Source organism: Desmodus rotundus, chromosome 9, assembly GCF_022682495.2.
Source record: "Desmodus rotundus isolate HL8 chromosome 9, HLdesRot8A.1, whole genome shotgun sequence".
Lineage (NCBI taxonomy): Eukaryota > Metazoa > Chordata > Mammalia > Chiroptera > Phyllostomidae > Desmodus > Desmodus rotundus.
Window position 1 is genome coordinate 57,960,924 of NC_071395.1, and position 18,417 is coordinate 57,979,340.

At 44.1% G+C, this 18,417-nt stretch overlaps 1 protein-coding gene across 1 annotated transcript in view; it reads left to right on the top strand.

Annotated features, from left to right (window-relative positions):
- The first annotated feature begins 996 nt into the window (after positions 1-996).
- The window catches only part of LOC112304974 (olfactory receptor 2M2-like), a 41,734-nt gene continuing 24,313 nt past the window's right edge, over positions 997-18,417 (top strand). The window contains exons 1-3 of the mRNA XM_053911033.1: positions 997-1,021; positions 2,851-2,934; positions 3,700-3,903. The gene's annotated coding sequence lies outside the window, so the exon portion shown is untranslated. The remainder of the gene's footprint in view (positions 1,022-2,850; positions 2,935-3,699; positions 3,904-18,417) is intronic.

Consider the following 18,417-nt stretch of genomic DNA (forward strand, 5'->3'; position numbering starts at 1 on the left):
TGAGAAACGCCTAGGCTCTTTCTCCACTAACCCTACCAATTTTATCAAAGAGTTCCAATACCTAGTCCAGGCTTATGACCTCACATGGCATGACCTGCATATCATTTTAACTTCCACCGTGACCCCGGACAAGCGCGACCACATTCAGACTGCAGCTAGGGCTCATGCAGACCAAACCCACGCCACCAATCCCCTCATGCCAGTAGGGGCTGAAGCTGTGCCAGAGGTGGAACCAGGCTGGAACTACCAGGTAGGACAGATGGGCCGGAGGCACCGCAACCAGATGGTCGAATGCCTGATAGCAGGTATGCACCAGTCAGCCCAGAAGGCAGTCAATTACAATAAACTTAGAGAAGTCACTCAAGGCCCCGGAGAAAATCCGGCCCTATTTCTCAACAGACTAACCAAGGCAATGGTGCTCCATACCTGCCTTGACCCGGCTTCTAACGCTGGGGCCACTGTCTTAGCTACTCACTTCATCTCTCAGTTGGCCCCAGACATTAGAAGAAAATTTAAAAAGGCCAAGGATGGCCCTCAAACCCCCATCCGAGATCTGGTAAATATGGCATTCAAGGTTTTCAATAATCGGAAAGCAGAGGCTGAGGCTGCCCTCCAGGCACGCCTACAGCAAAAGGTGGTCCTGCAGACCCAAGCCATGCTAGCCGCCCTGCAGCCGGCAGCAAACACCGGCCTGGGGGCAAAGCCTAAGTCTGGGCTGAAGAACACCCCACCGGGGGCCTGTTTCAAGTGTGGCAAAGAAGGACATTGGGCCCACCAGTGTCCTCAACCTCAGCCACTAATGAAGCCCTGCCCCGAGTGCTGACAGCTTGGCCACTGGAGGGATGCCTGTCCCCTTAGAGGCTCGTCCCCCCGGAGCCTCCATACAGGGGACTAGCCAATCAAGGTGCGGACTCTTCCCTGGCCGCACAGGAACTTCTCAGACTCCTAGACAACTGAAGTGGCCCGGACTCGAGGACCCCCATCACCCTCACCGAGCCCAGGGTAACACTGCAGGTAGCGGGTAAGTCCATCCCTTTCCTGGTGGACGCGGGGGCTACCTACTCTGTTTTACCATCTTTTTCAGGAACTCTTACTCCTTCCCAGATCTCGGTCATGGGGGTTGAAGGGACCCCATCTCTCCCGTGGTGAACCCCTCTGCTTAACTGCAGTCTGGACGGCTTTCCCTTTTCCCATTCATTCCTTGTCATACCCTCCTGCCTTATCCTGCTTCTAGGAAGGGACGTTCTCCAACTGCTAGGCGCCACTCTCCAGGTCACCAGAAACCCTACCCCTTCCTCCTCCCTTATCCTTCCACTGTTAGAAAATCGAACTCGTCCTCCAGCTCCACCTATTTCCCCTTCCCTCCTCAACCCACAAGTATGGGACACTTCTACCCCAACCATAGCTTCCCATCATCCCCTGGTCGTCATCCGTCTAAAACAGCCTGATGTTTTCCCACTCAACCCCGATTCCCTATCTCCCATGCAAACCTAAAAGGATTACAGCCCATCATTACTCACCTCTTAGACCAGAAGCTTCTTATCCCAGTCAATTCTCTGTGCAACACTCCCATACTCCCGGTCAAAAAAACCCATCCAGAGCCTATCGCCTGGTCCAGGACCTTAGGCTCATCAACGATGCAGTCATCCCTATTCACCCAGTAGTCCCTAACCCCTATACTATTCTCTCTCACATTCCTCCTAATACGACCCACTTCTCGGTTCTAGACCTCAAAGACGCCTTCTTCACTATCCCTTTACATCCAGAGTCCTCCTTTTCGCCTTCACATGGACAGACCCCGACACTGCTCTGTCACAGCAACTCACGTGGACAGTCTTGCCGCAAGTGTTCAGAGATAGCCCCCACCTATCTGGTCAGGCTCTAGCTCGAGACTTAGCCTCCTGTGACCTAGGCTCTAGCAAAGTCCTCCAATATGTAGATGACCTCCTCCTCTGCAGCCCCACTTTACAAGGTTCCAGACAACATACAGCAACTCTCCTTAACTTCCTTGCCCAAAAAGGATACCGAGTTTCTCCTGACAAGGCTTGGCTATCAAGCCAGCAAGTCACCTACCTAGGTCTCTCTCTCTCCCCTACCTCGTGCAGCCTTACAGCAGACCGCACTCAACTCCTCTGTAATCTCCAACCACCAACAACAGGTGATCAAATTCTCTCTTTTTTAGGACTAGTTGGATTTTTCAGACGTTGGGTCCCCAACTTTGCCCTACTTGCCAAACCACTGTATGAAGCAGCCAAGGACACTCCTGCAGGCCCCCTCACATCGCCCAAGCTGGTGCGAAAAGCCTTTACCGTCCTGTGGGACACTTTGTTACAGGCCCCCTCCCTCAGTCTCCCCAATCCCTCTCTTCCTTCCATCAATTCACAGACGAGAGGCAGGGCATTGCAGTTGGAGTCTCGGCCCAACCGGTGGGCCCCACATACCGCCCAGTAGCCTACTTGTCGAAACAGCTTGACCCTACCCTACGTGGATGGCAGCCGTGCCTCCGGGCATTGGGGAGCATGGCAGAACTCGGGAAGGAAGCCCTCAAACTCACTCTATGCCAACCTGTTACCGTATTTTCCTCTCATCACCTTATGGACCTGCTATCCCATCAAGCTCTCTCTCTTCTAAGCCCTTCTCGTCTACAGGAATTTCACCTCCTGTTCATCAAGGGGACGGCCCTGTCTCTCTGGCTCTCACTGCGCCTCAGCCCAGCTACCCTACTCCCAACCCCCACTACAGACATGGAACCTGCCCACTCTTGCCCAGAAGTACTAGACTTCCTTAGTCAACCTCTAGACCGTATATCTGACAAGCCTCTCCCCGAGGCAGATCTCACTCTGTTTGTAGATGGAAGTTCGGCGCTCAGAGCTGATGGCCGAAGACGGGCAGCTTATGCGGTTGTAACCCTTGAAGCTAATAAGCTCCCTGAAGGTACCACCTCTCAGAAAGCTGAACTCATAGCCCTCACCCAGGCACTTACCCTAGTCCGGGGTAAGAAGGTTACCATCTACACAGTCTCCAAGTACACTTTCCTAATTGTTCACAGCCACTCTGCCTTGTGGAAGGAAGGGGGCTTCCTCTCTGCCAAAGGTTCACCTGTTGTCAATGCCTCCCTCATTGCCAAACTTCTCCAGGCCACAGACCTGACCTCTGCCATAGTGGTGGTCCACTGTAAGGGTCACCAGGCCTCACGGGACCCTGTTTCCCACAGCAATGCCCGGGCAGATGCTGCAGCTCAAGAACTCACCACACATGCCCCCTCCACACCCTATCCTCTTTCTGACCACTGATATTCACCCAGCCTACTCTCCCCAGGAGTACTCCACCCTCCTCCAGCAGGGTGGGCACCCAGGACATGAAGGGTGGATCTTCCTCAAAGGGAAATAGCCCTGCCCCAAGAACAGGCCACTATACTTCTCTCTGAAATACACCAATCTCTACACATTGGTCCAAAAGCTCTGCTGAAGTTTCTAGACCCCTTGTTTACTCATCCTACTCTTTCCCAAACTATCGAGGAGGACCATTCTAAATGTGCCACCTGCTCCAAGACATCTGCCCAGGGGAGAATGAAGCCTCAAGTCCGGGGCCATCAACTATGCGGACACCTCCCAGGACAGGATTGGCAGTTTGACTTCACACACATGCCTCCCCATAAAAAATTCCGCTACCTTTTAACTTTTGTCGACACATTTTCAGGTTGGATTGAAGCCCACCCCACGACAAGAGAAACAGCGGATACAGTAGCTGACTTCCTCCTTAACCACATTATCCCAAGGTTTGGACTGCCCTCTATCCAGTCGGACAACAGCCCGGGCTTCACCTCCCAAATCGTCCAGCACGTCTCCATCTCCCTCGGCATAACCTGGAAGCTGCACATTCCTTATCATCCTCAGTCTTCTGGTAAAGTAGAATGGGCTAACGTCATCTTAAAAACCCACCTAACCAAACTTTACCCTAGAAACTAGAAATTCCTGGCCCTCTCTGCTCCCTCTAGCCCTCACTCAAATATGGGCAGCCCCATGGGAGCCAACGGGACTTAGCCCCTTCGAACTTCTGTACGGCCGCCCTTTCCTTATTAACCATAACCTGCCTGTACATACCCGCCCTCTGGCATCCTATCTGCCCTCTCTCTCTCTCCTCTGGCATCTTCTCCATGAACACGCTGACAGAGTTCTTCCTCCAGTAGGGGGGTGTCTGGAAACAGGCCCGGCCCCTCTCCTACAGCCTGGGGATCAGGTATTACTCAAAGAGCTCCGACCTGGACTGCTCCAGCCCAAGTGGACAGGCCCCCCCATATTGTTATTCTAACCACCCCCACAGCTGCAAAATTATTAGGTCAGTCAACGTGGGTCCACCTCTCCCACCTTAAACTGGCCCCTGCCTCAGAAAATTGGTCAGCGCGGCTCATAGGAGACACCCGAGTCCGCTTTACTGGAATACCGGGTTCCCTCGATGAAGTCTCTAAAGATCCTCCTTCTCCTCCTTCTCGTTCACCTATGCCTGTCAGAGACCCCTCCTAGACTACAACAGAAATATACCTGGAAATTCTTTGCTCGTGAGATATACATCTCAAGGGGGACGCCTGTTTCCCATCCTGTTACCTCATTCGCATGCCCTGCCTCAGGGTGTTCTGCACCAGTCACCCTAGTCGCACCAAAATCTCAGTTTAGGGGATTAGATGGATGGACGGTCCCATGCAGGCGGCATGCCCTCTGTCTCCTTTATGAACAAATGGAGGAGAGATGCAGACAACGGCCAGATACCTAAGGGGGATGCCCCTATTACTCTTGTAAATACCGGGAGTGGAGCACCCTCCAACCATGGCGGTTTACCATCCCTGATCCATGGGATGGCAGGTGGGAGAAAGGGGTAAAAGGTAAACTGTACCAAAGCCTTGCCTATTCGTACCCTCAGAGCACCCTAGAAATATACCGAACCCTAGTTCTGGTACCAATTAACAAAACGGTACTGGCTGACACCATCCTAGACCAGGAACACTCCCATCAGACACTAATCCGACAAAATGAACAACAGGCCACTCCCTTCTCTTGGTTATCCCTTATCAATCAAGGTATCCAAATATTCAACATTACTCATATTGGTAATATTAGCAACTGTTTTCTCTGTGCTTATCTGGACCAATCACCAATTGCCGCCATTCCTATATCAACTCCTCTCAATGTCACAAACTCCGTAACACCTTTTCTCCTAAAAGATGTGCCTCTCTTTCAAAACCTAATGGACAGCCCCCCAGTATGTTATACTACCGCAAGCACCTCCTCCTGCAACCGGACTGTGCAGGTATCGGGAACCACCACCAGTCCCCCAGGTGCTTTGTTCTGGTGCAATGGAACGCTGCTGCAGACCATCAACTCCTCCTCTGCCTTCCCCTGCTTCCAGCTTCTGCATTACGGAGAAGGAGAGCTCAGGGATAAACTCACCAGGCATAGAGAAAAATGAGCCGTCTTCCTGCCCATGCTGGTAGGCCTGACTTTCACCACAACCCTGGCAGCAGCTGGAATAGGCAGCGCTGGGTTAGCACACAGTATCCAGACCACTCGTCAACTACGGGCTGAGTTAGAACAGGCCCTGGATGCCTCTGCCACCTCCCTCACATCCTTGCAGAGACAGATAACTTCAGTAGCCCAGGTTGCCCTCCAGAACCACAGAGCCCTAGACCTACTAACAGCAGAAAAAGGGGGAACATGCCTCTTCCTGCAGGAACAGTGCTGCTTCTATGTGAATGAAAGCGGTGTAGTGGGAGAGAATATTAATACCCTACAAAACCTCAGGGACAAATTACATGGAGACCCAGACACTCTAGAAGCAATAACCCCATGGTGGCGTTCCCTACTCTTTACCACCCTGGCCCCGGTCCTAGGGCCATTCATAATAATCTGCATACTATTAATGCTTGGCCCGTTTCCTGAGATTTCTACAGGAAAGACTCCATGAAGCCTCCCTGAGTTGCCTTCAATCAAATGTTCCTTCAGGCCCCAACCTACTCGCCCCTCCCTGACAAACCAGAAACAGCCGACCTCTAGCCCCTCCCTTCTACATCCCCTGACATCCGGAAGTATCCAGATGGAACATGGCACCCCTTATCCTGTCAAAGGTTGGAATGTCAGGGTGGGCGGGGATATCCCCCTGGCAACCTAAGCCCGCCCCTTATCCTGGGATGGGTGGGGATATCTGTAACCACCAATGATGTTTCGTGGCTTTGTTCCAGGAGACCAATCCCTAGCCCTCGAGGGGAGCCAATCAGAATTTTGGTGTATAAAGCACCCACCATATTCCTGGAGGCCTGGACTTCTCTGGCCCCCATTGTGGACTGAAGAATTTTGTCCAGGAATGCAAACCCCGAATAAAGCTCTGTACTGCCTATTTTTGTGGCTGATTGGCTTTTATACCTCTGCGGAGCTTAAGAAAACCTTTCACCTGGCATGGTCATTTAACACATCCATAACCTTTAACTGGTTTCATAGATATGTTAAACAGCTGTGGCCATGCTTTGAGCAAGGGGGATGGGAGTGACTTTCACCCAAGATGTAACTGGGAGGCAACTCCCCCTGGTTACAGAGCCTGTGTGAGAGCTTGGAGAAGGCTGGCTCTATGCCATGGGGCCACACCTGCCCAGACTTACTATGGCAGCCCAGTAAAGCTGGAAGAATACGGGAATGCTGGCAGGTGTAATTGATTGTAAGAGGAGTCGGAAATGGGGCTGCAGAGGAAGACTGGCGCTGGGATTTAAAGCCAGGTGTGGCAGCCATACCCGAGAGAGGACCACAAGGTTTTGCGGGAGAAGAGACCAGAGAGAACCTTGAGGCTTTGGCAGAGAAGGGAGAGAGGACCACGAAGCTTTGTCAGAGTGGGGACCCCTTGGCGGTGACAGAGCTGATGGGAGCCTGAATCATGGACTTCTACTTCTTTTCCTGAGATACGGTACCCCAGACTGGGCAGAGGGAGAAGGAAGGACTGTGTGCATCTGTGGGTATTCTAAACGACTTTAGTATTTTAATGAAGACATTAAGTCATTACTCTAAGTCTGTATAACTTTTAAATAAATAATTCCTTTCCTTTTCACCAGTCTCTGGCATTGAGAGATGTCTTTCCTCGGGCTGCGGGCAAGGCAAACCTAGTAGGTGGGGGGGACCCCCAGAGCGAAAGGAGGGTCCTTTTGGTAATAGTATATCGTTCACCCTCTCTCCCCTGGTCTGTTCTGTAACATTTTCTCCCCAGAAACACTTCTCTGCCCCATGTTGACTGGAGATGATACCAAGGACACATCTGGCAAGTGCTCCCTGCATTGCAATGTTTCGTTATTTTTGTGCCTTTCCCACCCGAGGTTAAAGTTGGCACCTTATTTTTTCTTGTAACACTAGTAATTCACATGAAGTCAATGCATTAAGTATTTATAAAAGGAATGAATGTATAGTAGGTGCTTATAAAATGTGCAAAAGAATGTGAAAGTATAAACAAGTGCTTTCTTTCTTAGCTGGGTTTCAGCAAAGGAGAGCAAACGTTTGGGATCATCTGAAGGGCAAAAGGAGGTGAGGTCACGTGATTCTGGGTTACCTCGCCTGGGAGCTTTTAGGTGCATGGGGCCATTGAGTCCCTGAAATGTGGCAACTTCAAACTGAAATGTGCTGCAAGATTTCAAAGGCTTTGCATTTAAAAAATGTAAAAGAACTCACTCATAATTTTATATTCACAACATGTTGAAATGATAATAGATTCAATACATTGAGTTAAATAAAATATAAATCAAAATCTTTTTTCTCTACTTCTGTTTACCATTTGGCTATGCCTCCATATACATACATCACATTGTTTTGGATACATAGATTTGTAGTAAGATTTGAAGTGTCCTCCAATGTTATTATTTTTAAAAAATATTGTTAATGCTCCAGAGTCCTCTTAAAATTGAGGTTCAACCCTGGCTGCCATGCCCACATCATCCCACAAAGTAAAATGTCCCTAGTTTGATTCCTAATTAGGGCACATGCTTGGGGCACAGGCCCAGTCCCTGGTTGGGGCACCTACAAGAGGCAACCGATCAATGTTTCTCTTACAAGTCGATGTTTCTCTCCCTCTCTTTTTCCCTCCCTTGTCCTCTTTCTAAAAATAAATAAATAAAAGACTTCTTTAAAAATTGAGGTTCAGCTTTTCTGTTTATGCAAGATGACCATTGAAATTTTAACAGGAATTGCATTGAATGTGTTTCAAATTTACATAGGATTGCCATCCTAACATTAGTAAGTCTTCCAATCCGTTAACATGGGATGTCTTTCCACTGATTTATGTCCTTTAAAATTTCTTTCAGCAAAGGTTTGTAGGTTGCAGGGTACAAGTTTTTCTTATCTTTGGTAAAATTTATTTTTAGGTATTTTATTCTTTTGGACACTCAAAAATGAAATTGTTTTCTTTTTGTTTTTTGAGCATCTTTTAAAAAAAGATTTTATTTATTTACCTTTAGAGAGAGGGGAAAGGAGGGAGAAAGAGAGGGAGAGAAATATCAATGTATGGTTGCTTCTAAGGTGCCCCCTGCTGGTGACCTTGCCTGCAACCCAGGCACGTGCCCTGACTGGGAATTGAGCCAGTGACCTTTTGGTTTGCAGGCCGGCACTCAATTCATGGAGCCACACCACTGAGGACTGAACATCTCTTTTTTTTTTAATTGTTGTTCAATTACAGTTTTTCCACATTTTTCCCTGTTGTTCTCCCCTGCCCTGCCTACCCTGCACAGTCAATCCCCACCCTGTTGTCCATGCCCATGAGTCCTCTACACAAGTCCTTGATTTGCCCCTTCCCTTGCTTTCCCCTGTTATCACCCTTCCTCCTCCCCACTGGTCACTGTCAGTTTGTTCTCTATTTCCATGTGTCTGGTTATATTTTGCTCATTTGTTTGTTTTCTTGACTAGGTTTCATTTATAGGTGAGATCATATGGTATTTGTCTTTCACCACCTGGCTTATTTCACTTAGCCTAATGCCTTCCAGTTTCATTCATGCTGTCCTGAAGGGTAGGAGTTCCTTCTTTCCTTCTGCTGTGCAGTATTCTATTGGAGACCATTCTGCGTGGCATGGGAAATGTAGCCCAGCCTCCACTTGGAAAGGCCAGTGGGGAGCAAGGTTCTGGACACAGGACCCATGCCCATGGATAGGTTCTCCCATGGGGAATTAGGCCTGCATTGTACCTAGGCTGCTTTGAGACTTGCTTTTTACTAAAACTCCCTCACCCTGATTTGAGGCAGCAGATGTTTACCGCATATCTTTAAAGTAACTTCCTAAATCCTATGCTAAACCTCCCAAGGACGAGTGTAACTAGTTCAACCACTTTTCCCTTTACATTTGCAAATATCCTTTTTTGATGTAATTAGCAACATCTTCTCCTTTGTTTTCTGTAAAAGGTAATCACCTAAAGCAAACCTGTGCATAGTAAACGACCATCCTCAATGTAATGTGCACAGAAAAGCAATCAAAGCCTGTCCAGGCAAGGGATGTCTCTTTCACTGAGACAGCTGCTGTGTCATCCCTTTTCTTCTACAGGACTTCTGTAGTCCGTGTGAATTTGTCTCATCTCATCCATAATGCCAAGGATACTGTGGGCCGGTGTCCACGATCAGTATTCCGTTGTGAAATTTAGCACAATTTTTTAATCCATTCATTTACTGATGGGCACTTGGGCTATTTCCAGTACTTGACTATTGTGAACAATGCTGCCATGAATAGTGGGGTGCATAGGTTCTTACGGATTGGTGTTTCAGGGTTCTTAGGGTATAATCCCAGCAGTGGGATCACTGGATCAAAAGGCAGTTCCATTTTTAGTTTTCTGAGGAAATTCCATACTGTTTTCCACAGTGGCTGCACTAGTCTGCATTCCCACCAACAGTGCACTAGGGTTCGCTTTCTCCACATCCTCACCAGCACTTGTTGTTTGTTTATTTATGGATGATAGTCATTCTGACAGAGATGAGATGTTATCTCATTGTGGTTTCTATTTGCATTTCTCTGATATTAGTGACATTGAGCATCTTTTCATTTGCCGTTTGGCTGTCTGTATGTCCTCTTTGGAGAAGTGTCTATTCAGGTCCTTTGTCCATTTTTTATTTTTTATTTTTATTTTAAAAAATTTTAATTTTTGTCATTGTTCAAGTACAGTTGTCTCCATTTTTCCGCTTTGTCCATTTTTTAATTGCATTGTTTGTCTTCCTGGTGTTAAGTCATATGAGTGCTTTATATATTTTGGAGATCAAACCCTTGTCCAAGGTATCATTGGCAAATATGTTTTCCCATATGGTTGGTTCCCTTTTCATTGGGTTGACATCTTCTTTAGCCATGCAGAAGCTTTTTAATTTGATGGAGTTCCATTTGTTTATTCTTCCCTTTATATCTCTTGCTCTAGGGGACATATCAGTGAAAATATTGATGTGTGGAATATCTGAAATTTTCTTGCCTATGTTCTCCTCTAGGACTTTTATGGTGTCACGTCTTATATTTAAGTCTTTTATCCATCTTGAGTTTATTTTGGTGTATGTTGTCAGTTGGTAGTCTAGTTTCGTTTGTTGCATGTACTTGTCCAGATCTCCCAACACCATTTTATTGAAGAGGCTATTTTTACTCCATTTTACATTCTTGTCCCCTTTGTGAAATATTAGTTGACCATAGAGGCATGGGTTTGTTTCTGAGCTCTCTATTTTATTCTATTGGTCTATGTGCCTGTTTTTATGCCAGTACCAGACTGTTTTGATTACAGTGGCCTTGTAGTAGAGTTTGATATCAGGTATTGTGATCCCTCCTACATTGCTCTTCTTTCTCAAGATTGCTGAGGCTATTTGGGGTCATTTATGGTTCCACGTAAATTTTTGTTCTATATCTGTGAAAAATGTCATTGATATTTTTATGGAGATGGTGTTGAATTTATAGATTGCTTTGGGTAGTGTGGACATTTCAATGATGTTAATTCTTCTAATCCATGAACATGGTGTATGCTTCCATTTATTTGTCTTCCTTAATTTCTTTCTTCAGTGTTCTATAGTTTTCTCTTTTTCTTTAAGATTTTATTTATTTGTTTTTAGAGAGAGGGGGAGGGAGGGAGAAAGAGAGGGAGAGAAACAATCGTTGTGTGGTTGCCTCTCGCACGCCCCCAACTGGGGACCTGGCCCACAACCCAGGCATGTGCTCTGACTGGGAATAGAATCTGTGACCCTTTGATTCTCAGGCCAGCACTCAATCCACTGAGCCACACCAGCCAGGGCTATAGTTTTATGAGTACAGGTCTTTTACCTCCTTGGTTAAGTTTGTTCCTAGGTATTTTATTTTTCTTGTTGCTAGAGTAAATGGGATTTTTTTCCTAATTCCTGTTTCTGATATTTCATTGTGTGCAAAAATGCCTTCAATTTCTGAATATTGACTTTGAATCTTGCTGTTTCGCCAAATTCACTTATTAGATTGAATATTTTTTTGGTGGAGTCCATAGGGTTTTCTATGTACACTATCATGTCATCTGCAAATAATGACAGATTTACTTCCTCCTTTCCAATTTGGATGCCTTTTATTTCTTCTTCTTGTCTGATCATGGGGCTAGAACTTTTGTGGATTGCTTACTGCCAGTTTATATATAGATACAGAACTGATTTTCATGTGATAAAAATAAAGCTTTCTGAAACTTGCTGAATTTTTCTCGTTTTTAATGAAGAAGTTGAATGTTTTATTATTAAACTTTCCTGCAGGGCTGCTGCTTCATTATATAAAAATGACATGAGCAAACTGAATATATTGCTAAATTAAGATAGTATTGTTCATCATCTGACACTGTACCAACTGACAAAAACTTTGTACACTGCCAGTTATTTACAATGGAATGATCATTAAGTATTTTGATCCAAATCCGGGGACAGATGTAAACAAATAACAATATTATATAAGGTTTAAGATAACAATGTTATCCCCGAATTACATAATTTTTATAACTAGATTTTACCACAGATAATTTCAGAAATTCTAAATATTATAGCTTTAGCCTAGCCTAAAAATCATAGGATGTTGTGGGAAAGATGTATATTGTGTTTAATCTGTGATCATTAGACAGTTAAAGGGTATTTTCTTCCAACAGCATTGTTGTAGTTTCTCTTTCCATTGGTATCACTAAAAGTTGCTACTTTACATCTTTTATCCACCACTAATTTGATACAACTATGCTAGATTAAGTTGTTGCATACTACTTTCTTTAGGAGGGGTCCCATTTCCACTCCTCCATAGATTTTAGGCATTTCTCATATACTCCTCTATTCATCAGTTCTTCTGGTTCTGAAGGGCACTCAGTATCATTCTGAGTAGCTAGCCATCTGCCTAACAAGATTTGTTGACAAGTCCTTGATATTCTGCAAGAGCTTCATTAATCTCAGTTACTGCTCCTGACATAGGAGAATAGGGTTCACGAGCAGCTTTCATACTTTCCAAAGCTCCAAACTCATTTTGTTTGTTCAGTTTTGTCCCGATTTCAGACAGACTACAGTAAACAACATCTCCTGAAGCTTCCTGTAAAAACTGCTCATTTCACAGGTATTGGAAATGGTGTTCCAATACCATTTTCTGTTTTCATCCATTCATGTTTCTCTGAATGTATGCACAAAGAATAGATTGGGGCTGGTGCATAGCACGTAGATGGTGCTGGTCCTGAGGTGCCAGAGCCCCAGCAGGTAGGGCATGGCGGTGCTGTGGGCAGCAAGCAGGGGCAGGGCCAGGCCACATGCTCCACTTGGAGCACCTTGTTTACAAGAGTGTCTGCTGAATTTCTTTGTTAGCTCTAACAGTTTTTGTGGATTCTTTAGCATTTCCTAGATATAAAATCATGCGATCTTTGAATTGGGTTGATTTACTTCTTCCTTATCTTTTGAACAACTTTTATTACTTTTCCTTGCCTAATTGTTCTGGCTATATTCAATATATGTTCAACAGAAATGGTGAAAGTGGGCATCTTTATCATCTTACTGATCTTAGAGGACATCTTTCAGGGGGTTTTTTTGATAAATTTATTGATTATGCTATTACAGTTGTCCCATTTCCACCCCTTCACTCAACTCCATCCTGCCCACCCCCTCCCTCCCACATTCCCCCCCTATAGTTCATGTCCATGGGTCATACTTATAAGTTCTTTGGCTTCTACATTTCCTACACTATTCTTACCCTCCCCCTGTCTATTTTCCACCTATCATTTATGCTACTTATTCTCTGTACCTTTCCCCCCCTCTCCCCCTCCCACTCCCCTGTTGATGACCCTCCATGTGAGCTCCATTTCTGTGGTTCTGTTTCTGTTCTAGTTGTTTGCTTAGTTTTCTTTTGTTTTTGTTTTAGGTGTGTTTGTTAATAATTGTGAGTTTGCTGTCATTTTTACTTGTTCATATTTTTGATCTTCTTTTTCTTAAATAAGTCCCTTTAACATTTCATATAATAATGGCTTGGTGGTGATGAACTCCTTTAACTTGACCTTATCTGCCCTTCCATTCTAAATGATAGCTTTGCTGGATACAGTAATTTTGGATGTAGGTCCTTGCGTTTAATCTTGGGTAATGTAATTATGATGTGCCTTGGTGTGTTCCTCCTTGGGTCCAGCTTCTTTGGGACTCTCTGAGCTTCCTGGACTTCCTTGAAGTCTATTTCCTTTGCCAGACTGGGGAAGTGTTCCTTCATTATTTGTTCAAATAAGTTTTCAATTTTTTGTTCTTCCTCTTCTCCTTCTGGCACCCCTATAATTCAGATGTTGGAACATTTTAAGATGTCCTGGAGGTTCCTAGGCCTCTCCTCATTTTTCCGAATTCTTGTTTCTTCATTCTTTTCTGGTTGGATATTTCTTTCTTCCTTCTGGTCCACACCATTGATTTGAGTCCCAGTTTCCTTCGCATCACTATTGGTTCCCTGTACATTTTCCTTTGTTTCTCTTAGCATAGGCTTCATTTTTTCATCTAGTTTTCGAACAAACTCAACCAATTCTGTGAGCGTCTTAATAACCAGTGTTTTGAACTGTGCATCCGATAGGTTGGTTATCTCTCCCTCGCTTAGTTGTATTTTTTCTGGAGCTTTGAAGTGTTCTGTCATTTGGGCCATTTTTTTTTTTTTTTTTGTCTTGACATGTCTGTTACTTAAAGGGGCAGAGCCTTAGGTGTTCACCGGGGCGGGGTAACGCTGGTTGCTGCGCTGTGATGCTGTACTTGTGGGAGGGGCCGAGAGGGAGCAGTGGCGCCTGCTCCACTCTCCACCGGATTCCAGCCACTCCCTCCACTACCCACAATCAAATTGGGCCCCTCTGGTGCTGGTTCCCGAGTGGGTGGGCCCCACACTCTAGGCCCCTGTGGGTCTCTCCAACAACCTCTCCTGTGAGGCTGGGAGTCTCTCCTGCTGCCACCCCAACCCCCACAGGCGCTTTCAATTAGAGGTTTGAGGCTTTATTTCCCTGCGCTGGAGCCCTGGGTTATGTGGTCTGCTTTGGTCCCCACTGTTCGTCCCAGTTTATCTGTGCGTGAGTGTGGGGCCGCGGGGTACTACCTGCCGCTCTGCCTGCCCCTTTCTCCGCCATTCTGAGTCCGGCCCTCTCGGTTTATCTGTGTGCAAATGTGGGGCCGCAGGGTCTGCTAGTGGTCAGACTGCCTGCCCTGTTCTTCCCACACTCCACCAGTCTCAGTCCCGCCTTGGCCATGCGAGTCCTCTCTGCCCCACCCTGGTGCCCGTCTCCGCCCCTCCTTCCGGTCTGGATGTATTTTTCTTTTTTATCTACTTGGTGTCAGACTTCCTTGATGTTCGATTTTCTGTCAGTTCTGGTTGTGCGAGGAGGCGCAGTGTGTCTACCTACACCACCATCTTGGTTCTCCCAGTTTTTTTTTTTAAATTTTTTATTGTTATTCAATTACAGTTGTGTGCCTTTTCTCCCCATCCCTCCACCCCACCCCAGCCCAACCCCCCTCCCTCCCCAACCTCCACCCTCACCCTTGATTTTGTCCATGTGTCCTTTATAGTAGTTCCTATAATCCCCTCTGCTCACTGTCCCCTCCCCACTCCCCCCTGACTATTGTTAGATTGTTCTTAACTTCAGTGTCTCTGGTTATATTTTGTTTGCTTTTTTCTTCTATTTATTATGTTCCAGTTAAAGGTGAGATCATATGGTATTTGTCCCTCACCGCCTGGCTTATTTCACTTAGCATAATGCTCTCCAGCTCCATCCATGCTGTTGCAAAGGGTATAAGCTCCTTCTTTCTCTCTGCTGCGTAGAATTCCATTGTGTAAATATACCATAGTTTTTGGGTCCACTCGTTTGCTGATGGGCACTTAGGTTACTTCCATCTTTCAGTTTTTAACATTTAGAATAATGTTAGCTGTGGGTTTTTCATAAATTCTCTTATTATGTTGGGGGAATTATTTCTATTCCTAGTTTTTGAAGTGTTTTCATTGTCAAAACATGTTGAATTTTCTAAAATATTTTTATTGCATTAATTGAGATAATATGTGGTTTTTTCTTTTTCATACTATTAATCTGGTATATTACACTGATTTTTGTATGTTGAACCATCCTGGCATTCTTAGCATAAATATCATTGGTCATGTTGCATAATCCTTTTCATTCAAGGCAGGGTTGTTTGGTAAAATTTTGTCAAGAAATTCACATCTATATTCATAAAGGTAATAAATCTATTGATTTATTTTCTTCTATGTCTTTGTCCGACTTTGATACCAGAAAAATAATGACCTCACAGAATGAATTAGAAAGTCATCCCTTCTCTTCTATTTTTTGGAATAGTTTTAGAAGTTTGGTGTTAATTCTTTAAATGATTGTGGAATTCACAATAATGCTCTCTGGTACTGGGCATTCCTTTCTTGAAAAAATTTTAACTGATTGTCTCCTTATTGTAGGTGTATTTGATACAGAGAGATCTGATCAGATCACTGGGGAGGAGTCGGGAGGGATCCCAAGAGGAGATTGTCCAAGGCATTGGTAAATAGCCTAGGATGGGATTGGCTGATATGCCGAATGCCTCCAGAATGCATGGAATTATGGGCCAGAATATTTAAAATAAAAGGAGGGCAGAGACTGGTTCCCAGGCTCTCTTCCTCATGGATGCTTGGAAGATTGTGCTGCAGCTGCCTGCATTTCCCAATGGGCAGTATTTTGGATGGGAAGGATCTCCGGGTACATCCTAGGGTTGGGCTGGCCGGGCAGAAGATGGCAGGATTGTTCTTCTTTGGATGTTCTAGAGGGGACAGGCTGTGAGGCAGAATCCTATCATTCCCCCCAAATTGTGTAGCTTTTGGATCTTACAGTTGTTTTAGTTTGTAAGTAATTCCTATAGAAATAACATAAAACTAACACAGGGAATGATAGAACTCAGGTGTTAAAGACTTTAGCCTTAAGTAATAGGCTTTAGTGATTGAAGCTGTAAGTGACTAATTCTTGTGGAAAGCAGTTATTCCAAAATTGTGTAGCTTTTGGATAAAGACTCCTTTTTTTTTATGGCCAAACCTTTGCTTCTGGGTTTTGCCTAGATGGTGGCGGCAGGCAGCAGGACTCTACTTGCTGTTCAGTAACATATTCAGATTGTTGGGTTTTTTTCCTTGAAACTGTTTTAATAGTTGTGTCTTTCTCAGATTTTGTTTATTTCACATAAGTTACCTTGTCTGATGTTGTGCAACTGTTTATAGTATTCTCTTATAATAATTTCTATTTGTTCAAGGTAGGTAGTGATGTCCCACTTTCACTTTTGATTTTGTAATTTGAATTTTATTTCTTCTTAGTCAATCTAGTTGAAGTTTTGTCATTTTTGCTGACCTTTCAAAGAAACTATGTGCTGTTTGTTGATTTTTTTCTATTGGCTAATGTTATTTCATTTATCTCTTCTCTAATCTTTATTTTCTTCCTTCCTCTATCTTTGTGTTTATTTTCATCTTTCTCTAGTTACATTATTAAATGTTACATTATTAATGAGATTTTTCGTTTTTCTTATGTAGAGAGTTATAGTTATAATTTTTTCCTCCAAGTACTGCTTGTGCTGCATCCATGAGTATGGTACAGTTTTTTGTTCCTCTGAAAATATTTTTCTAATATTTTTCACTATTTCTTTTTTGACCAATGGTAGAGTGTGTTGTTAATTCCACATATATGTAAAAATTTCAGTGTTTGTTTATACAATTTTAAAGTTTATTTTATTGTAACAGGATAAGATAGTTTAGATGGTTAGTCAATTTCTAGAGAAAGTAGACAACTTGCCTGGGGGAGTAGCATTCAAATGGAAACCAGCTATTCCCATACTCCTCCCTCTCCTTATTGAGCACTCCCATTCTGGTCACTGCCTGTCAGACCCAGGGACATTGGCAAGACACAGGTCACAGCCCCGACACCTTCCAGTATGTAAAATTATCCAAACTCATAAAGTCTAAGTATGCTTATTCTTCTTCATTCCTTTCTGGTCATAGAAACCACAACAAACCTCTTGCCTGTGTTTCCCTTTGCTTATTGGACCTAAGTGACTCCAGGGCTTTCCTGTGGCTCCTTGTGGCAGCACAGCCTTCCCCTTGGAGTTGGTGTATATGACACATGACCTTTTCCATGGCACTTGTCTCCTGATTTGTTGACTTTCCTATAGTTAAACAGTAGCACAGCCTATATTTTAAAAGATACTTTGGTTTTAGTGTTATTCAGAAATTTCACTCCTTTCTAAGTCTACTCATCCCCCTTCATTGTTGTTTTCACAAATTATATTGCTTTATGCATTTACTTCTAAATTATATAGAAAAGCATTTTTTTACAATTTTTCTTTATATGGTTCTGAGTTGATGTCTAGTGTTCTTTAATTTCTGAATGATGGACCCTGTATACACCATCTTGTAAGGCATATATCTGCTAGCAACCAACTCCATCAGCTTTTGCTTATCTGAAAATATCTTAATTTTTTTTTAGAATAGTGTTACCAGATGTAGAATTACCTGCCTTCTTGTTCCCATGGATGTGGCAGCTAATTCAGCTGTTAATTGCATTAAGTATTCCTTATATACAATGAACATTTTATCTCTTGCTGCTTGTAGGTTTCTCTTGGTCTGTCCTTTAACAGTTTGATTATAGAGCATTTTGATTTACATTATTGTGCTTTTATACTTATTTAAGTCCATTGAGTTTTGGATCTGTAGATTCATGTTTTTTATTAAATTTGAACATTTTTAAGCTTTATTTTATCAAATATTCTTTAAGTGTCATCATCTCTTTATTTATTTTTATTTTTTTTCTTTCTGTTGCTTAGATTGAATAATTTCAATGGACCCTTCTTCAAATGTGCTTACCTTTGCTTTCTTATCAGAAAATTAGCAAAATGCTATTGCATTGGGTCTTACAGATGTTAATTTTTATATTTTCCATTACCATTTATACCTCTTAT